Raw genomic sequence first — 22,185 nt, 5'->3', positions numbered from 1 at the left:
ACAGCAAGTCTTCTTACTCATGATTAATCAACTTCCTGCTTCAAAATCCACACTGATGTTTATCTTGTTACCTATTTGTATTAAATTCTCAAAGGTTCTTCGTAACAGTTCTGTCCCTTATCAAAGAGCCAGAGACCGATGGGGGTGGGGGGTGGGAGGGGCCCCTCGTGAGCCTAGTGTGTAGAGCATGAGACTCTCGATCTTGAGGTTGTGAGTTCGAGCCCCACGTTGGGTTTGGAGATAACTTTAGCATAAAATCTTTCAAAATATAAAACCAAAAAAATAAAGAATCAGAGACAGAAAATCCCTTCTTTTCCTGTCTCTTATATTTTTCTGATTAGTCTTCTTACTTAATGCTCTTTTTTATTTTGCCAGAGACTTCAGAAATGTTTCTAATAGCAAACTGCTTAAGCAAGAAAATTGATCTCATTTTAAGCTTGTAAAAACTAGACCATGATGTTAGAAAAAAAGAGCTAGGTTTGACTTTTGAGTGACTTTTTTCCCCCTAATTTATTTGGGGCCCCTATAAAAACTGAGTTTTTGAATTGCCTTCCTGATCTATGAACATCCTGAGCCACTTGTAAATCAGTATCTCCATGAAAAGCCCCATATCCCAACTGGGAAAGATAAAAACAAGAGGGGACCCTTGATGGCACTTTACAGAGTTCTCCAGCCACGGATCTGGTATGGTCCTCGGCTCCACAGGCCTCGGGACTTGATTTTCTCAGCTCAGCTTATGCTGTGTGTAACATTTTCCAAACTTCTGAGTCTAATTTCTAAACTAGAATGTTAAGTTCTTTCATGTACAGTGAAAGATGTTTCTGATATATAAGTAGGAAATGGTGGTAAAGGCTCTTTCCTAGTCAGGAGTCGGGAGGCCAGGGTTTGAATCCTGGCTGTACTGCTTCCTGGTTGTGTGACCTTAGTTAGGCAAGTTGCGTTTCCTCAGCTATCAAATAGGGGTAATAGGACCTCCCTCATGGGGTGGTGGCAGGGAAGACACGAGTTTGTGGATGTACAATGCTAAAACTGCTTAGTGCCTAGTAAGTGCTTAATAAATGATAATTCTTTTCATTTATATTTAGAGTGCTTTCTTCTAGCGTCTGTATCCACTCGAGATAAAATTATAGAACAGAAAGTTGCCTGGCAAGTGTAAAATTAGAAGAAATGTAAATGTTCTTTAGGAAATCACTTCCAGGGCTTCTAACGAATGTCCCCAATTGAGGATACTTCTGTCTACTTGACTAGTCAGTCATTTTATTCGTCCTACCTCTATGTGGTCACACTGAAAAAGATGATCACAGATAATTATGGTATTTCTCCTAAGGACACATAAGCATGGGAGGTAATAGATTTGCCTAGGTAGCATCACAGACTTCCAAGCTGTAGGATGTGCAACAGAGTTCTTTAGTGACACATGAGACGATCTCAGTCACAGGAGTTGAGATTCTCAGATCCAACTCTTGCTTTCACTCTATATTTCTGCTTCTCAAACCACAGCTCATTTTGATTCCGGGGGAGCATTTGTGTATCTCTCTTCCTTTTTTTTTTTTTTTTTTTGTTTCTAAAGTGGGGATTTTTTTTTTTTTTTCATGATAGTCACACAGAGAGAGAGAGAGGCAGAGACACAGGCAGAGGGAGAAGCAGGCTCCATGCAGGGAGCCCGACGTGGGACTCGATCCTGGGTCTCCAGGATCGTGCCCTGGGCCAAAGGCAGGCGCTAAACCGCTGTGCCACCCAGGGATCCCTCTCTCTCTTCTTATCACATACGATAGAGTGGCTTTCACGCTTGGCAAGCAGCTACAGAGGAAAGAAACCTTCATAAGGTGCCTGTGTCTGTGGCCTGCATTTGAAGGCAAGAGCCCACCCAGCAAGGTGAGTGCATTCTGTTGCTACAGGAGTGTGGGAAGGACCAATAAATAGTGATGTGTCTTGAGTCTTTGACTCTCCTTCTGGTCTTGGTGCAAAATGCCATTTTCTTTCTGGTGAATAAACCATCCTGCTTGCCTTAGACTACAGGGGATAGATCACATCTTTATTTTATTACATCTCAAATCCTATTTTCCTAGTCCTCTGGATAAAGTTTTATACAACATGTTACTCTCTAGATCATAACTATGAACCATCTGTTTGAAGGGGGTGCTTTGCAGATTGTTTTATCAACTCTGAGAAATGACATTATATGAGGGTATGCTAGTTGGCTACAAGAGTGCATTCTTTTTTCTTCATAATTTTAATAGACTATAGCTGGGCACCTGGCTGACCTACTATAAACTGTTTCTCCACTTCTTTGCAGCTAGATATAGATCACATGACTAACAATCCTGTCAGCAGAGGGATGCCTGGGTGGTTCAGTTGGTTAAGCGGCTGGCTCTTGGTTTGGACTCAATCATGATCCCAGGGTCCTGGGATTGATCCCTACATTGGGCTCCAAGATCAGCAAGGAGTCTGCTTGAGGATTCTCTCTCCCTCTGCCCCTCTCCCCTCTCTAAAATAAATAAATCTTAAAAATATACATAGAATAAAAATTTTTTGCCAGTAGAATATGAACAAAGGCTAATTTCAGATTTAGGAGTTCCATTATTAGATGTGTTTTCCCCTCAGGAACTATTTTGCTTCCTGATGGGTTCCAGAGAACCCATTATTAATAATGCATATGAAGACCATAGAGCAACAGTATGATAGGAACTTGCATCTCTGAAGGACTCTGAGGACCAGAGCACCCAGTTACTTGGCTGCTAACCTTGGGGCTGGTAAATGAAAGAAAAATAAACTTCAGTGTCCTTTAAGCTACTGTATTTGAGCCCCCATATTTCTCTTGTAGTAGCTTAGCTTTTTACCCCAGCAAATATAGAAGTTTTCTATGCATGTCTCCGTTCTACCTTATTTGGAATGTATACCTTCTGTTCTGTGTTATGAACACAGCTTTATAGGGTGGAAAGAGCTTCTAATCAAAGCTAGGTTCAGATAGCACAACCACCACTTAGATATTGCCCTGTGCAAGTCGATCCTCCTCCGTCTGTATAATGAAGATCATACTAACATAGACTACATGGCTTAGTATGAAAGGACTAAAGAGAGTTCCAGATGTAGAAGAGGCACATGATAGATGTAAATTTCTACGTAGTTCCCTCAACATCACCTAACAGGCCCAATCCTTATGTATCATACACAAGAAAACTATGCAGCATGTTTTCCCGTGGTTATTTAAATGCCTGTCCTGTGGAAGAAATATTAATATTTTAATGTTGCTAAAGAATATTCTGAGAGAAGAAATTGTTGGATTGAGTGATAAATGTTGACATTTTGCTAATAACGTGCCAGGACTTCATGTAAGTCATTGAATTTTTAGACTGAAAATGTCATTTGAAAATATCTTGCTTAACTCCCCTATTCTGTAAATCAGAAGTTACCGAGGAACAGAAAGGTTAAGTAATGCTAACAGAATGACAAGTCATAAAATAAACTGTTGCAAAGATTAAATTGTAAATTAGTTATTTGGAAATTGGAATTAATTTTCTCACAGAAAATTGTTATTACATTTATAGAGTAGCCACAGAATTCTATTCAGTTCAGTATAACTGAAATACCGTAGGGGATTTTGGATGGCCAAGAGAAAGAGACAGAAAAAAGAAAAGGTGAGGAAGTCCAAATATATCAACTCGGCAATTGAGGCCCTTGATCATCTGACCATAACCTACTTCTCTCTCATTATTTTACGTGTCTCCATTATTAATCTTAGATCTCCAGTGTTCTTTCTCACTATTCCTTTTCTTGTGAAGACACAAGGAAATTAAATTGCTTAACCAAAATTGCACAGCTCATTACTTCCCCCTGTTAAAAAATAAATAAATAAATAAATAAATAAATAAATAAATAAATAAATAAATAAATAAAAAAGGGCAACCCTGGTGGCTCAGAGGTTTAGGGCTGCCTTCAGCCCAGGGCGTGATCCTGGAGACTCGGGATCAAATCCCACGTCGGGCTCCCTGCATGGAGCCTGCTTCTCCCTCTGCCTGTGTCTCTGCCTCTTTCTCTCTCTGTGTCTCTCATGAATAAATAAGTAAAATCTTAAAAAAAAAAACTGTTAAAAAAAAAAAAGACTTCATAATTTTGCAACCAGTATAGTATAGCATTATTTGCATTGAATGACCCGTATTGGCCATAATGAAGAGAAACCATTTGGGGAGAGTAGAACGAAAATCCCATCAGTCTGGATCATATAACTTGCAAGTTTTGGCAATCCATGATTTTATCATTACTCCAGCCTCGGATATCCATGAGCAGTTTCTAAAAATAAGTAAGTGATCAGAGATGAGTACAGATGAGAAAGTACCCGACAGATACTTGTGATTCCCCTATTCATCCTGCTGTCTCTTCCCTAAGTTACTATTACTGTAAGAATTATAAAGAAGTATTCATCCTAAAGAAATGAGGAACGTGGAAATTTTATGGAAACCAGCTGAAAAAGTATCCTACTCAGTGAAAATGTGCTATCCCTCAACCTGCTAAGGTGTCAGAAGTTCTCTATATTTTCATCTTGGGAGCAGTTACTCAGATGTATACACACGTAAAACTTCATCAAGCTGTACGGTCCAGAGTTGTGTACGTTATTGCATATAAGTCATACTTCAATTTAGAAGAGAAAAATGTATCCTTTGATTATAAGTGGTTGGTTGGCACAGCCCTCATGCACAAAGCATTATTAGTAATATTGAATTGTCACAAAGTGCTTATGTGCTTTAAAGTTTTAAAGATGTTGGTTAGAGATATCAATATATAAACTGCACACAAAAAATTCGTTAATGCTTAGGATGGCTACATTTCACAATTGAACAGGATGTATTATTTCAGAGACTGTGATAAAAGCCTGGCTTCCATACATAAGAAGGTAAATTATTTTCTATGATCCAAAGAATTGAAATCCATATCAGCTGTAATAAGATTCAATTGTAATATAGCAAAAACAATTGGAAACAATTTAAATATCCATCAATATAGGAAAATGGTGAAACAAGTTATAATACATCTATACAAAAGAATACCTTCAGCCATTAAAAAGAAGGAAGCACCTCTAAATGAACTGGCATAGAAAAATCTCTTATTTGGGACACCTGGGTGGCTCAGCGGTTGAGCGTCTGTCTTTGGCTCAGGGCATGATCCTGGAGTCCCAGGTTCGAGTCCCACATCAGGCTCCCTACAGGGAGTCTGCTTCTCCCTCTGCCTGTGTCTCTGCCTCTCTCTCTGTGTCTCTCATGAATAAATAAATAAAATCTTTTAAAAAAGAAAAATCTCTTATTCATCTTGCTTTGTAGAAAAGTAAGTTGCAGAATAGTATGCATAGTAAGGTTGCAGAAGTAACATCCGTTAACCGGTGTGTATCCTTCCAAATAGTTACTGTATTTACAGATACATGTACACATCTACATAAGGTTTTACATAAATGGGATTATAATTGTCATGCAATTTTTTCATTTAAATAATTGGACTAAAGATTTGAAGGCAAATAAAAATACATCTAGAATTATATCTGAGAACTTCCATGTATTCATTTAAGCCAAGACTCAAGGATTAAAAAGGATCCAGCTATCAAAACAAGTAGGGTCTGAGCATCCCAAGCAGAAGGAAGAGCAAATGCAGAGACTATGCGGGAGGAAAGAGCCTGGTGTTTTGGAGGAATAGACAGGAGGGCGGGATGGCTAATGTGTAATAAGTAGAATATTCTCAGTTATGCAGAGCCTTATGTGTATAATGTACAGCTAGGATTGTATTCTAACTCAAATGGATAGTAGCCATTAGAGGTTTTCAACAAAAGAGGCTTCCAATCTGATGTGTGATTTTATTAAGTTTATTTTTAAAATAATCTCTACACCTAACTTGAGGTTCGAATTCATGACCCCAAGATCAAGATTCTATCTTCTTCCGAATGAGCCAGTCAGGCACCCCTGAGATATGTTTTTAAAGATCACTTGAGGGACGCCTGGATGGCTCAGTGGTGGAGTGTCTGCCTTTGGCTCAGGGCCGGATCCTAGATTCCGGGGATTGAGTCCTGCATTGGGCTCCCCAAGGGGAGTCTGCTTCTCCCTCTGCCTGCGTCTCTGCCTCTCTCTCTCTCTCTCTCTCTGTGTGTGTGTGTGTCTTTCATGAATAAATAAATAAAATCTTAAAAAAAAAAAAGATCACTTGACATCTTGACCCCCTCTGCCATCTTACCCAGTCCTCCCAGTCATGAGAGCCACCTGTGAGGGAGAAGCAACCATGCTGGGCTGACGTGCCTAGGAGAGATGGAGCAGAGATCCTGGGAGCAGGAAAGGGAATGTCAACCCAGGGAACTGCACCAGGGATGCGTTATTTACTTTCCAGAACAGCTCTGCCCAGCAGAAATATAACGATGACCACGGATATATTTTAAATTTTTCTACCAGCCGCATTAAAAAAAAAAAGACAATTCATCTTAATGATGTACTTTATTCAACCCAATATTCCAAATGTTTATCACTTTAACATGTAATCAACCTAAAAATTATTAGTAAGACAACTTAGGTTTTTTCCTTTTATACCAAATCTTCAAAATCTGGAGTGTATTTTGTGCTTCCAACACATTTCAGTTCAAACTAGCCTCATTTCCAGTGCTGAGTAGCCACATGTGGTTTAGTGGCTTTTATAGTGGACAGTACAGGCCTAGGGCTTTACCTTTTCTCCTAAGGAATTTAGCCTAAACTCCTATCTCCATCTGATTTCAACAGATCTCGTTAAAAAAACACTTTGCTCAGGCTGGTTGTGTTTTCATTTAAGGCTGAATATAAAATGTGTGCGATAAATCCTGATTTCTTTTTCTTTTCTTTTTTTTTTCTTTTTGAAGAATAAAAGGTGGGGGGCTCATTCACTGTGGAGGAGGACATGGAGGAGAACCAATGAGATTGGCTCTTCGTTGAACCAAGCAGAGATGGAGAGAGGCGACTTGATTTGATCTGCTTGCTGGAGGAAGAATTAAGACATAATGATGGACTGGATGGCAGAAAGAAGGGAGGAATGAAGAGTGACTTCTAGGTTTTTATCCTGAGCAAGTGGATGGTGCCATTTATTGAAATGGAAAAGACTCAAGGGAGGAGCAGGTATGGAAAGTGTGTGGAGGTGGGAATTAAGAATCTATTTTGAATGTAGGTGACACAGTCTGACTTCAAGACTTACTATAAAGCTGTAGTAAAGAAGACTGCGTGGTACTGGTGAAAAAATAGACAAATAGATCATGGAACAGAATAGAAAGCCCAGAAATAGACCCACGTACGTATAGTCAACTGATCTTTAACAAAGGAACAAAGACAATACAATGGAACAAAGGTAGTCTCTTTAACAAATGGTGCTGAAACAGGTGGACATCCACATTAAAAAAAAAAAAAAAGGGTCTAGACACAGACCTAACACCTTTCCAAAGACATAACTCAAAATGGTTCACACATAAAATGTAAAATATAAATGTAAAATACAAAAGTAAACCTCCCAGAAAAAACATAGGAGAAAGTCTAGATGACTTTGGATATGGAGATAACATTTTCAACACCAAAGACACAGTCCATAAAAGAAAAAAATTGATGAGCTACACTGCATTAAGATTAAAAACATCCATCTGCTCTGCAAAAGACACTGTAAAGAGAATGAGAGGACAAGCCACAGACTAGGAGAAAATATTTTCAACAGACCTGTCTGATAAAGAAATTAAGTAAAATGTACAAAGAACTCTTAAAACTCATTAAGAAAACAAAAAACCCAATTTGAAAACATTTTAAATATAGCTTCAAGATGCTCTTTATTTCTTTAAGTTTATTTTATTTTTTTATTTTTTAAGTAGGCTCCACACCCAGTGTGGAACCCAGTGTAGAGCCCTGTATGAGGCCCAAACTCATGACCCTGAGATCAAGAGTCAGATGCTCAATGGACGGAGCCACACAGGTGCCCTCAAGATGCTCTTTAAACACTTATGGGTAGGTACCAAGTTGGCCACTAGCTATATGTGTCCAAAGTTTGGAAGCAAGTTTGAGGCAGCAGACATCTAAATTTAGAATCATCACTCTGTGGGTGGTATTTAAAGCCTGAGGACTGAAGTAGACCCCTTAGACTAGAGAGAGAGCCTGGGAAGAGAAGAGGAAAGGACCCACGGATGAGCCAGGAACAGAGGTCAAGGAAGGGAATGGAGATCAGCCAACCAGACCCAAAGGAGCAGCTAATGAGGTGGGAACAAACCAAGGGACGTGTGGTCAGAGCCGCCAGGGAAGGCAGAGTTTCGGAAGGAGAGCAAATGCTGCTGAGCAGTGGGAGGTAAAAAGTAGCTGTGCTGGTTGATGAATCCTGTTTCACTTGAAAGCAAGTTTGGGTTACTCTCCTGAGAAGTTCCGCCATAAAGGGGACAAGAGACATGGGGTTGGAGGGAGATGTTCAAGCAAGAGTTGGCTGGCTGGCTGGCTGGCTGATTGGTTGGTTGGTTGTAGTTTTTTGTTGTTTTTAGCAACGGAGAGGGGGAGAGTTTCGGGCTGATGAGGGAAGAGGGAAAGGAAGGGACAGGAGGAGCGCAGGCCCCGGCCCCTGGGGTGGAGTGGCAGGCTGGGCAGGTGCAGGAATGCCTCTTCCACTGTGGCAGGAGACGGGGAGCGCAGGCCGGCCGGTGGCTGCGTCTTGGTAAAGAGCCACAGCAGAGGGGCCCGGGGAGGGCAGGTTGGACGGGAATGTAGAAGCTTTAACACAACCCTCTGCAACTTACCCTTTTGCTTGTTTTTCTTTCTTTTTTTTTTCAACCAAGTTCCCATGGGCTAGCACAGAATCCTGGAAGCTCCATTTAGGAACCCTTTGGTTATTGGGTTGCAGGGGGTAGAGGGGCGCTTGGACTTCGCACTTCAGTGTTTGGGGAAGATTTTATTGATTGATTCATGAGAGACACAGAGAGAGGCAGAGACCCAGGCAGAGGGAGAAGCAGGCTCCCTCCCTGAAGATAGGCCCGATGCGGACTCTATCCCAGGGTCCCAGGATCACGCCCTGCACCCCCACCCCGGGCCCCCATCGGTCACATCCCCGCGTGTTGCCAGCACGGACAGTGCACAGCGTGCCCAGGAGCGGCAGCCCAGGCAGGGGGCACCTTGTGTCTTTACTTCCCCCCAAGGAGTAGGAAATAGGGGCGCTTTGGGGAATCTCTCCTGAGGCTTGACATTTTGTCCTTCCATTGCTGCGGTTAAGATGCCTTGCTTCTCTTTCCCGTGAGGCCTGCCACGCCTCCTATTTAGGGCAACCAGCCTTCTTGAGCAAAGTCTCTGCGAAGAATAGCAGGCCGGCTGCTGCCATCAATGATATGGGGGGGGGGGGTATAGTTCATAGCCCTTCATGTCCATTGGGTGAAATCCCATGAAAATGCAGATGAGAAAGCACATCTTGAACTTTTGAGGCTCTTGCCTGAGTGGATTAACTAACCCTGTTTACTCATATCTCTCTGCCCCCTTCCGAGGACCAGGGTCTTTAGAATTCCCTGCTCTCTTTGCTTTGAACAAAGCCTCCAGCTTGCTGCTCTTCTGATCACAGCATGAGAGCAAGCTTATTTGCTTTGGTCAAATTTTGTGTGTAAGCGATTTCAGCCATTTGGCTTATTGTATTTGTGTCATTTGGGATGAATTCCAGGGACCTTGGGATATCATTTCTTTTTTACTTGAAAATAGATTTAATGAAGAACCATATTAGATTTGGCCAAGTTTTATTTCTAAGTAAGGAGCCCGGCCCCATAGCTTAATTGATACACAGCCACATAGGATACCTGGTTTTACTGAGGTCCTTATCCAATTTAAACAACATGACAAATGAAAGATATATTTCCTTTCCTATGCATCCTTTTTTTTTTTTTCCTATGCATCCTTTGAACAGCAATGACCAGCTCAGGCATGAGGACCAAGGCCCCACTAATGCCTCCAAATATCACAAACATCTGCTGATTGTTTGCCCGTACTCATCTCACATAGCCAGCTCACCACCCCCTTTTGCTTGCTAACAAAATCTCAATGTTGCTCCATAGAGGGTGTGTCCAGCTCCAGGAGATGAATCATTATTCGCCTAAATTCATCATGTAACCTCTCTTTCGCTGTGCCAGTGATGGGCAGGTGACCCAGCGCTGGCCTCTGACATGTAAAGAGGTCTGAGGAGGAGGCTTGACAGAGCTGGGGGAGGGGTAGGTTTTTCCTCCCCCAAAAGACGGAGACCAGATGAGATTGCCACTCTCTTTTCCCTCCTGCTATGAAGACTTGTAAATTCTAGGACCCTCTGGATAGCCTTCCTTTTAGATTTGAAAATAGATTTTCCTAAAGAACTGTATTTGGAGTTGCAGAAATGGAAGGCCAAAAACATGGTCAAAGAAGCACCACCAACTGGTGCTGATCCAATCCTGGATCCAGAATTCTTGTTTGGTGCAAGAATTAAATACCCTCACTGTTTAAGCCAATTGTCGAATATTCTTTTACTTGCAGCTAAAAGCCTCCAGATACATGTGACTTCACAGAACTTACTATGCTCAAGAGCATTTATAACTAACACTCTTTACCCTGACTCAACAGAAACCATTCCCCAACTTACACTTGGCTGTTAAGGCATGGTTCCTTTATAGCTTGTTAAATTTAGCTAAAGATCCAAGGGTATTATAAAAGCAAAGTATTTTAATTTTTCTGGTTTTCTAGCACACTTAGGCTAAATGGAATAGTATAAATAAAATGATTTTTCATTAACTGATCTATAGAAGAAATGTCAGTATTCCCAAAGAGCCCTTTTAGAGTTGTCTTCTTTAAAATGTTCTTAAACCTTTCTGGTTCAGGATTGGAGTTCTTAATTGGGCCAGCCCTGTGGAATCGTTGTAAACCAACTATAAACAGCTTCTACTATTGCCTGAGGCAGTCATAATGTTTTTTTTTAATTGCTATAAAAGCTCACCTGCATTGTTAAAAGCCCAAATATTCTTCATTCTTTATGACTTGGCATTTCATAATCTTATTTGTCCATAACTTTGGCCCTTTATCCATTTTTATTGCTAGAGGCTTTAATTTTTTTAATGTAATATTATTATAGTTTTTCTCCTTTCCAACTCACTCGTATCTTCATACCTGTGTTCCTGAAAATGCATGAATATGTCCAAATGCACCCTCATTTTGGGGGAGGGAAGTGCTGGGTCAAACTGTATTTTTAGAATTACCTACAAAATGCACCAGAATTTCTGTTTTTCATATCTTTGCCTGAGAGTACACTTAAGGTGTTTGGGTTAAAGCCAGCTCCAGAGGATCCCTGACATTTTGTAATAAGCAAAAACACTCATAAACTAACATTTGCTCAGAGCCTAAAATAAGTCACACAACAAGGCTAAATGGAATAAATACAACTTTCTCTTCATTCTGAGCTTCAGTGTTTAAGTTGACCAGGGCAGGTTTAGCAGGGCAGCAGATACAAGTATATTTGCTAACCAAACGAATTGGGGTCAGGGGTATAGAAAGAGTGACAAAAGGACACTGACCAAGTCAGGACATAAGTCTTTCAGTAAACTCAGGGCAGAATTGGAAAGCTGATACACATTTCCATTGCCACAAGTGGTTTGTTGAACTTCATTTCCAATTCCACATCCAGGACTCATTGCATCAGGCAAGATGAACAGTTTATGGACCATCACTGAGGAAAAACTAGTAGTTCATTGAATTCAACAAGCGTGTATAAGCCCAGGCCTAGGCCAATGAGTAAGGGCTATTATCAAACCTCAGCCTGTGGGGAGGAGTTCAATGTACCCACAGGGTTTTAACTTTGGGAGATGGTGTGATGAAGCTCATGCCATTGAGGGAAGACTGTTATTACTTATTTCCCAAGAGAAGGGAGCACATGATGCCACACAGGGCCACATCGGGCAGCACCAGCTTTGGTCAGGAGACAGAGGCAGTGAGGGGAAAGCACAGGTCAGAACCTTTCTTATTTCCCATGGAAAGGACAAGGCAAGGCAGTGAAAATAGCTCAGGGTTGGTTAGTTTGAGTCAGCAAGCCCTGGCCTATCGAAGTGGTCTCTAGTCGTATACTACCTGGCCTTGGGTGATTAGGGCAAAGGAGTATTGGCTTGGTATGTGAGTTAAATAAAAGAGGCGGCTGGGAGTACAGACCCATGATTAATGAGAGGATTTGCAATATGATTATCAGGCGCCATGAAAGCTGGCTCACAGAGGAGATGTTAACAGCTGTGGCCATGAGTTTGATCCTATGACCAAAGGTTGCCGAGTAGACAAATGGAGAATCTAAGAAAACGCAGAACAAAAATCCACATGATTAGGGAGTCTCAGTGCAACCCAGTCCTCTTACATAAAAACACAACTTAGTCACTATACTATGTACCAACAAGCACATGGAAAACCAACCACATAGCTCCTCCAGGTTTTAATCACAAAAATGTGTAGTAAAGAATTTGGCCTTGCCCCAAAAGAGGTCTGGCCTTCGCCCTCAGCTTCTGGAATTAATCTATGTCATACTTGATAGGACTGTCTTTGTTTAGGACACCGGATGGCCACCCTGGATCTTAGAGTAGGCCCTGGCCCCTCCAGAAAGGTGTTATAATTTAGGGTGTGGCTTTGGATCATGTAGTATCAGTCAACCTGTAGACTTCAACCGTGTGGGCAATCAATCCAACGTGCTTACATAACGGAACCCCATTAAACTCTCTGGCCAGTGATGCTCCTGTGAGCTTCCCCAGTTGGCAGTACTCCGTGGGCATTGTCACATGTAGATGCCAGGAGCATAATGCATCCTTGATCCACAGGAGAGACTGATAGAAGCCTCATTCTGGGAGGGTCTGGAACCCTCCCAGATCCTGTTCTACACGTGTCTCTTCCTTTGGCTGATTTTAATCCGCCTCCCTTCCCTGTAATACACCACAACCATGGGTTTAAGAGCTTCAGTGAGTTCTGTGAGCCCTTCTAACGAGAGATGGAAACTGATTGTTCCATAGACAGTTGGTGTCAGAAGGGAAGGCAGTCTTGAAAACTGTGACCTCAACCTTTGCCATTTGTCTAATTGTAAGTGAAATCTCTCCGCCTGCATAATAAACAAGTAAGTAAGCAAATAAATAATAAGTAAATGAATAAAATTGAAAAGAAAGGGGCACCTGGGTGGCTCAGTCAGTTAAGCATCTGCCTTCAGCTCAGGTTATGATCCCAGGATCCTGCCATGGAAGATCAAGCCCTGCATCGGGCTCTCTGCTCAGCAGGGAGCCTGCTTCTTCCTCTCCCTCTCTGCTCTCTCTCTTAAATAAATAAAATACAATCTTTAAAAAAAAAAAAAAAGTAGGGTTGCCTGGGTGGCTCAGCGGTTGAGTGTCTGCCTTTGGCTCAGGTTGTGATCCCAGAATCCTGGGATCAAGTCCCACGTCGGGCTCCCTACATGGAGCCTGCTTCTCCCTCTACATATGTCTCTGCCTCTCTCTCTTTGTGTCTCCCATGAATAAGTAAATAAAAATCTTTTTTTAAAAACGTAAAGAAGATATTACTTAAAAAATGGAAAGTTCTCCTGAGGATCCCACAGTTAACTCTTTCTTTCCACTGTCTATCTCTTTAGACATTTTCTGCACAAATATAAACGTACATACACACTTCATTATTTCTTTATCATAAATGAGGTTGTGCTCTCTCGTCTGTTCTAAAATGTCCTTTTATCCTTTCTGTTGCATAAGTAGCCCTTGTGGACAGCCCCAGTGGCTCAGAGGTTTAGCGCCGCCTTCAGCCCAGGGTGTGATCCTGGAGACTGGGATCGAGTCCCACGCAGGGCTCCCTGCATGGAGCCTGCTTCTCCCTCTGCCTGTGTCTCTGCCTCTCTCTATCTCTCTCTGTGTCTCTCATGAATAAATAAATAAAATATTAAAAAAAAAAGTAGCCCTTGTGTCAGCACATACCCCTGTGGCTTGGGTGGCTGGATGGTGTTTGTACGGCTCTATCATTATATGAAGAGAATCAAGTCTTGGGTTCTTGTGAAATCACATGACTTCACATAGTAGTGCTCTGAGAACAGTGCTGATCACAAAATGAGCAAGCACTCCAGGCATTTGTAATCATTGATTTGTTTGTGATTTAGCCACTCTCTCTTGTGTACATAGCCCTTCCTTCCTTCCTTCCTTCCTTCCTTCCTTCCTTCCTTCCTTCCTTCCTTCCTTCCTTCCTTCCTTCCTTCCTTCTCTCTCTCTCTCTCTCTCTCTCTCTTTCTTTCTTTCTTTCTTTCTTTCTTTCTTTCTTTCTTTCTTTCTTTCTTTCAAATTTCCAACAAGGCTGCAATGGATATCCTTGAACTTATACTTATACCTAGGAATGAAATTACTGCGCCAAAGGGTATGTGCATTTAACATTTTGCTAGATGTTGTCAAATTGCTCTCTAAAATTGTTGTGCCAATTTACATTCCCACCCCTAGCCTGTGATATGCCTGATTCCCCTTCTTCCCAATTACTGAGCTCTATCAAACTTTTTAGTCTTTGCCAATCTGATAGGGCTTTAGAAATTGCATCTCCTTGTAGCTTGCATTTCTTTAATTATTGTGAGGCTGAGTATCTTTTTTATATATTTATTCATTTACTTTATATTTATAGTACTTTTTCTTCCAGCTGCTTAATTCATGTGCTTTAATTTTCTATTTGATTTAAGCAAACTTCCTATGTCATTTGAAACTGGTATCTTGAATGAGTATTAGGCAAAAGGGAAAGATACCAGGATGCTTTTCCAGCCAGCGTTTCCACATCATCATGACTTCCACTATGGCTTTAAACTTCCTTTTAAAACAAAACAAAACAAAAACAAAAAGCAAAGCAAAATGAAAAACAATAGACTGGGAAGAGGTACTAATTTTCTCTGGTTGATTGAAGGGCTTTTGTTTGTTTGTTTATTCCTTTCAACTAAATAGAAATCATTCTCTTTATTTCAGCTTATATCCATTTTTCCAGGATGGAAACCAACCCACCAAGAACTGAATCTTTTTATTCAGTAGTTTAAACCCACCTAATAAATAAATATTCTGTTATGTCTCACACAACGTAAGTGGTGGCAGACAGCAAACTGGTAACAGCTTTGTGTCTTGGTAAGTTTTTTGCACTTTTTATAAGACTGAATTACTTTACTAAAAACCAGTTGACTCATATTGTCCTAAAGATTATTGATTTTCAAGTGAATTTCACATGTTAGCAAAGAGGATTTGTGTAAACTCCTCAGAAATTGTTTTCTCCAAAAAGGAGAGACACTCCCCCCGCCACCAAATGTGGTCCTGCCTTTCTTCAAAGCTCCTTTTCTTCTAAAATTGACCTCATGAAAACTTCCCAAACAGGGTTCCTTGTTTTTTAAATGCACAGCCTCTTCCCTCCCCTCTCCCATTTCTCCAAATGTGTCACAGTCAGTATCTGATGATACACATACTGGCTTATTCCACATATTTGTGTATGTCCACATCCGTCTTTCCTCCCCCACCCCGCTGTTAAAAGTTGTAGAGCTCCTCTTGATTAGATGCTCTACCTCTTATAAATATCACAACAAAGTACATCCAAGCTCAGCAGCTTAAAGCAACAATAAGCGCTCATTATCTGGCACAGCTTCCGCAGGTCAGAGAACCAGGAGCGGCTCAGCTGGGCTGCAGTCATCCACATAAAGGCCTCCCGGAGCCGGGGGATGTGCCTCCAGGATGGAGCGCTCTGGGGGCTGGCAAACTGAGGCTATGTAGCGTCCAACCATGTGGACTCCTGCATAGAGCCACTCAAGAGTCTTCATGACGCGGTATCTGGCTTCCCCAGAGGGAGTAATCCAAGAAAGGGCAAGGCAAAAACCACAGTGTCTTTTATCATCTAACCTCAGAAGAAGTCACGCACTCATTTCCAAAATGTCCTGTTACCATAGTGGTAGCAAGTTTTCCCCTTCTTCCCTTCTAGGTTCTTTGGCTGGTCTAATAATTACTGTGAGGCAGATTAATGGGAGAGAAACAGATTTCAGACAAAGAGGAGCCCCATAAAAATATGAGGCACAAAGGGCAGCCAAATGATTGAAGCCAAGGAAAGGGGAAGGGGTCTGGGTGGCGGGGGGAAAGGGGGGAAGGCCATTCACAGGAAGGCAGAAGAGAAGTTTGGAAAACGAAGGTGTCCTGTTATACAGATAAGTTTCTTAGGTAGAAAGGCATCTCTGGTAATGAATAGCTCTCTTCCTGGTACAGGCCCTCTTTCCAGGGTGGATTTAAGCAGTCAAAGGGGGAGGTAAAGAGCTTTTCCTGGATCGGCTCACTTTTGATTGCCTTTAGCTCAAAATAATCCTTATGCCAAAGGGATATACTTTAGAGCAGCAAAATATGCTCCCCTTCATTACAGAGATCAACCTTCTCCAGGGGCACGAACACCAGGAGGCAGGAATCGTTGGTGGCCGGCGTGGAGGCTGGCTACCCCTTGGGATCCAGCCTTTTATTCATTCTTTGGATTATACCTCATAGATACAGATCTTGGCATGGATAGAATCACTTACAAGAACTCAACTCTAGAAATACTAGAACGAAGAGAAAACTGGTTCCTTTCATTAAAACTGATGATGCAGGGGTCAAAAGGCAAGTCTTAGATCGGGTAACCTGGGGAAACACCTTCAAGGCAGAGATTCCTGTGGAAAGCCCTCAGACCACGGTCTGCGGCAGTGAAGGCTGGAGGGCAGGTCAGGGCAGGTCGGGGAGCTGTAGAGCTGCCACCAGGGCCCCAACCTCGGCCCTTCGGAGTATTTACGCCGTGGGAACTGGCATATGCTCCAAGGCAGGGCTCTGAATCCCTGATTGATCCCTGAGTTGGTCAGTGATCATTTACCAGCTCGCAAATGATCTGCTGAATCCCTGTCTCTGAGATCCAGAACCTATCATCTCAGCATCCAGCATTTCTAAGAAGCCCTACAATACGGGACGCACTCCCCGGAGACAGACCGCAGACCTACATCTTAGTCCACACACCCGAGTGGATCAAAAGCCGTATCATTTCCATTTCGGAGTCCCTGACGGCGGGAGCAAAACGTAACCTCCCTCCTTCCAGGCAGTCCCTCGCCAGCCTCCCATCCTGGAGTCGCGCCCCAGGTGCAGGGGCAGGAGGGTGCCCTGCGGCTCGGCCCCCCTCGCAGCCCACGTGGCCCTGCCAGGCCTGAGGTCTGGGCTGGCCCTTCTGGGACCCCGGGTAAAGGAAGCCTCGTCCTCGGGCAGGAGCGGGGCAGGGGGCTCCCTCTCCAGCAACTCCATCCACAGCACTTCCTATCGCCTCTCAGGCCTGTTTCACCCATTCTGCCGGCTCTGGAAGCTTCGAGCGCAAAGCCTGGTCTGGGGGACCTTGATCGCGTCCCTGGCCACCTCCCGGCTCTGCTGAGCCACCTCCCAGGTCTCTACCCAACGACACACACACTCTCCCTTCCCTCCTCTTCTCTTCCAGAGTCTCCCTTGCCTCGACCCCCCTCCTCCCTTCCCCTCCTCGCCTTCCTCCTGCTCAAGAACTTTCCAGGCAAAACTTTCCCGGGCAAATCCCACTCTATTCATCCAGACTTTGCTTGAATATCAGCTGAATTCTCCAAACGATTTACGTTTTGAATAACAAAAGCCAGAAAGCCTGGTTGTCTTGTTTTGTTTTCTATTCTAACAGAAGCCTCCCCTAAGGGCTGAGAGCCCTGTACCCCCTTCCAGCTTAAATGGGGAAGGAAAGTATAAAATTGGGAGAAAGAGTGAAGAAGCTCTTTTTTTGTAAAAAAAAAAAAAAAAGAAAAAGAAAAGAAAAGAAAAAGAAAGGAAGAAAAAATGCCTTTCCCTCCATCACAGCTGCTTTACCTTCAGAATGGTTTTGTGGTGCAGTTCAGGAAGCTTGTCAACCGTGTCCCGCGTGGTCTCTTGGGGACATGCTGGGTGCCAAGGAGGTGCCACCGAACGGCTCAGGCAGCCCCGTGTGGTGACGGCTGGAGGCCAAGCGCCTTCCTCTGCACCCCGGCGGCCCTTCCGGACTCGATCCTGGGACCCCACAATCCCGCCCTGCGCTAAAGGCAGCCGCTTGACCCCTGAGCCACCCAGGCGTCCCTCTTAGTGGCTTTTTGAAAACCCTCTCTCGGAAGATTGTCCCTTCACGGGGGTTTCCACGGGTGGGGCTTTCTGAGGGGCCGCTGGCCGGCTCGAAAGGATCCTGACTCCCACGGCGGTAGGAGAGGGTTCTGAAAGCGCCTTAAAATCCCTTGGAAAATTAATATATTGACCTAGAAGTGACAAAATGTGAAGTCTCCACCGGACGAACATAAAATCCAAAGCCGGTTAAATGGGCCCGGTTCCCCAGCAGGGCATTTCTGAATTGTTCGGGCCACGGGCGTTTATGTTGGTGGCAACTCCGATAACAAATCCGGGGGCCTTGGGAACATCAACAGACTATGGGGTGCCCACGTCCCCGCCAGGTGCCAGAGGAGGTGCCCAGCAGGCAGGGAAAGTGCAGGGCGGGGGCTCAGCCTTCAGCGCTGCCTGCAGCCCAGGGCATGAGCCTGGGGACCTGGGGTCGAGGCCCGGTCAGGCTCCCTGCGTGGAGCCTGCTTCTCCCTCTGCCTGGGTCTCTGCCTCTCTCTCTCTCTCTCTCTCTCTCTCTGTCTGTCTCTCATGAATAAATGAATAAAATCTTTAAAAATAAAATAAAGTGCAGAGTCGGGGGCCACCGAGCAGCCCAGCGGTGGCCCCCTGCACCCCTTCCTCCCGCCCTAAGCAGACTCTGGTGCCTTTGAACCTGCCCTCGTTGATGAATCCGTCCCCTTCCCGGGCCAGAACTGGGAGGAGGCAGAAAGGGAAGCCTTCGTCTCTAACCTGAGCGTCGGTGTGGTGGCATCGGCCTGCCCCGCCGCAGCCTGTGGCCCCAGGTCACCTGGTGGTGAGGAGCCCCCGCGGGGCCCAGGCTGGCCGCCCCCCAGCCGGGCTGGCCCCTCTCCGCAGCTGAGATGTCCCCCCTTCAGCCCCGCGTCCCAGGAGCCGGGCCGCTCCTCCCCTCTCCTCGCCTGCAGCCTCTCGCGTCTGCCCAGGGCCTTAGCTGGACAGCGTCATTTTTCATTAGTCAGGGTCCGTCAAATGCATTTTAAATTCTAATGACAAAAATGTGTCCATCTGTTGTTATTTCATCCGACTATCCGCTCATCCATCTGTCCGTCCATCCTTCTGTCCGTCCATCCATCCGTCCATCCATCCATCCATGCATCCATCCATCCATCCATCCATCCATGCATCCATCTGCCCATCTGTCCATCCGTCCATCCGCCCATCCATTCATCCATCCATCCGTCCATCTGTCCGTCCGTCCATCCATCCATCCACCCATCCGTTTCCCCATCCATACACTTACTTCGTCATTTTTTCTTGGCATTTCTTTACCAATTTCTCTTGGTTCGGACCCCGTGCAGGGTGCTGGATGAAAGGCAAATGTGAGTCGGGCACACTGATGCTGAGCTCAGAGTGACAGGCCCAATCTGCAAATACTGATTACAGTATAAAGCCTTGGGCCAGCCCCACCTGGCGTGGGCTTGGGCGAGAAGAGTCCACGGAGATGAGAGAGCAGAGAGGAGCGGCGGCGGAGAGCGACAGCCTGTGGGGCCTGGTGGAGCTATCCTCAGGAGCAAAGAAGTGCGCCCTGGGTGGGGTGCTAGAGGTGGGGGGCAGCGGGGAAGATGAGGCCCGGCCTGGCCAGCCCTGTGATGTGCGCACTCCCCTAGCTGTTCTATAGGGGGATGGAGACAGAAACCCCTACCCCCTTGCCAAGCGACCATGACCTTGGGAAAGGGACTTAACCTCTCCGGTCTCGGGTCTCGGTTCTCATAAGTTAAATGGAGATGAAAACAATTTCTACCTCTCCGGCTTGTGAGGATGAAGTGAATTTATGTATGTAAAGCACTTAGAAGGGTGAGTTCCACAAACAGCAGCCGTCACTGCTAATCCCCCTGGTTCCTCTCGGTGAGTGTAGGTGACCAAGTCACCCAGCTAAAAGAGGTCGGCTCAAACTGGATTCAAGCTGCTTCCTCGCCCACTGCTGTGTGTGGTGTACCGCGGGACCACACAGGCTGACCAGCGAAGCAGGACTGGGTGCAACCAGGAAGGGCTTCCTGCAAAAGGTGGCATCTGAGCTGAGTGTGGAAAAAGGGCCAGGAGCTTGCCAGGCAAAGAAGTAGGGGAAGGCACTTTAAGGGGACAGAGATGGCTGTGGAAAGGCCTGGAGGCCTGAGCGAGTCTGCTGTGTTGAGGGCACCGAGTATGGGTGTGGGGTGGAGGGGTGGGTAGGGCCAGAGCACGGATGAAACCCCCTTGCGGTGTCTGGATAGGATCCTGGAGGCCTTGCAGAGTCCTTGTTCTCTCTTTAGTGCTAGTTAATATGTTTGTATGAAGGGTGGGAAAAAGTGAAGGAGGAACTTAAAAGTATAGGTCACTTGTACTTACAATTTACTCTCTTGAAGCGACTCCCTCTTTTTATGCAAATTTATTTTTAAAAGAGACTTTGTTTCCTAACTGTAAATGGTAAGCTCACAGTGCCAGATGTGTTTTGGAATTCACATTTTTTTTTCTGATATCGCAAGGTGATATAGTGCATATATGCAACGTTAGTTAACATCCCCAGAGGGCCAGAGAATGAATGAATATTTCTGCAGAGAAATGTATGAATATTTACACCAAGTAGGATAAAGACTATTTATAGCTTGCCTCAAATCAGCTTTGGCTCCAAACTTACAAAAAAACCTTTCATTTTTTTCAGAGCCTTTTGGAATTTAGAGTGTGGATGAGTAGTATCACTTGCCGGAAATAAAAGGTAACGGAAAATATATTATCACAAAAGAAGCAAGGTGATTAGAGTCCGGCTCACCCTCCCAGCTGGGGCTTCGGAAGGGCTCTGGTTGAAAGGGAGATTCAAAAAAAAAAAAAAAAAAAAGAAAGGGAGATTCACAGAGGAGGTGTCACAGCCTCCACTGGGGATGTTAACAATGGAGGATCCGTGCGGGGGGTATAGAAACTCTGCGTGATGTTCTTGCAACTTTTCTGTAAATCGAAAATGATTCTAAAATGAAAAGTTTATTAAAAAAAAAAAAGTTGACTGATACCAAACCAGACTTTGTCCTTGACTCTGAGAAATGAAAGAGAATAAGAAGCAAACTCACTTTTCTCCTGTGGTCATCCCGTCTCCTAATGCTTCCTCCTCGTGCCACCTGAGGTTATCCCACGGACTCCTCTACCCCCAGGGCAGCTCTGGGCCTTGGGAAACCGTGGCTGGGTCTGGGCTGGTCCGTGCTTTCTCCAAATGCCTGGGCCAAAGGCTTAGGCTTTTTCTGTGGACGAGGCTTCGTTAGGGGTGTTTAAGTGGCTTTGGGGGTGCCTTCATCTGGCTGTAGGGGTGAGCAGGCTGGCAGGAGTGGAAAAAGCTGGGTAGGGGGAAAGAAATGTTGGTGGTCATGAAGGGACAGATGTGGGACAGATGTGGGTGGGAGGGCTCAAAGTGGTGGGAATCCAGGCCCACTGGAGGTGCCTGGGCAGGGCAGGAGAATGTCGGAGAGGGTGTTAGGGGGCTGGCTGGGGCAGGAGGCTGACGTGAGAGGGCCAAAGGCGCCTTACTGAATACGGCCTTCGTGGGGCTGGAAGCCAAAGCTCGGAGCCAGACACACAGATCAAAGCGGCCCTGGAGCTAGAAGATCTCTGTAGAAGAATGAAAAGAACCCTCTGTTCGCCAGCCCCACATGTCCCCACCCCCAGCCCTGCTGTGGTTTAAATTGCCATGGAGAAGGAGACCAGCCTTCCTCAAATTGGGAAGAAGGCAGAGGGGCCCTCATTCTGGGTGGAAAAGGAAGCTGGGTTCCTGGTTGTTAGCCTTGAAGCCAGTGGCATGGGAATCTGATTTGCAAAGGATGCGAAGCCTCCCCTACGGGACCCAATGTCCAGAGCTGCCTAAGAGGAAGCTGTTCTATCAAAGCCAAAGGAACCAGTACCAAAAAAAAAAAAAAAAAAAAGATGTACAGAGACATCCCAGAGAAAGCCAGGAAACAGGGCAGGCTTCCCGAGAGTCTGCAGGCCTGTTTGCATGCCGAGGACACTCACCCTGCCCATGTACCTAAGTTTGCCCCCCAAACTCTCTCCTGCCCACCCCCACCCCCCGCCCCGCCTGAGCCTCCAGCACT

At 44.8% G+C, this 22,185-nt stretch overlaps 1 long non-coding RNA gene across 2 annotated transcripts; it reads left to right on the top strand.

Moving 5' to 3' along the window:
• Positions 1–288: 288 nt before the first annotated feature.
• On the top strand, positions 289–21,121 carry LOC112668119 (uncharacterized). 2 transcript variants are annotated; one of them, XR_003141489.3, is made up of 5 exons: positions 289–1,875; positions 6,863–7,115; positions 7,850–7,982; positions 14,951–15,103; positions 20,775–21,121. It is a non-coding gene; the product is annotated as an uncharacterized LOC112668119 (long non-coding RNA). The 2 variants fall into 2 exon arrangements; XR_003141488.3 differs by having other exon boundaries at positions 290–1,875; positions 7,847–7,982.
• Positions 21,122–22,185: the final 1,064 nt, after the last annotated feature.

Source organism: Canis lupus, chromosome 36 (genome assembly GCF_003254725.2).
Source record: "Canis lupus dingo isolate Sandy chromosome 36, ASM325472v2, whole genome shotgun sequence".
Lineage (NCBI taxonomy): Eukaryota > Metazoa > Chordata > Mammalia > Carnivora > Canidae > Canis > Canis lupus.
The sequence above is the reverse complement of the archived record's forward strand: the minus strand, read 5'-3'. Positions and strand labels throughout refer to the sequence as shown.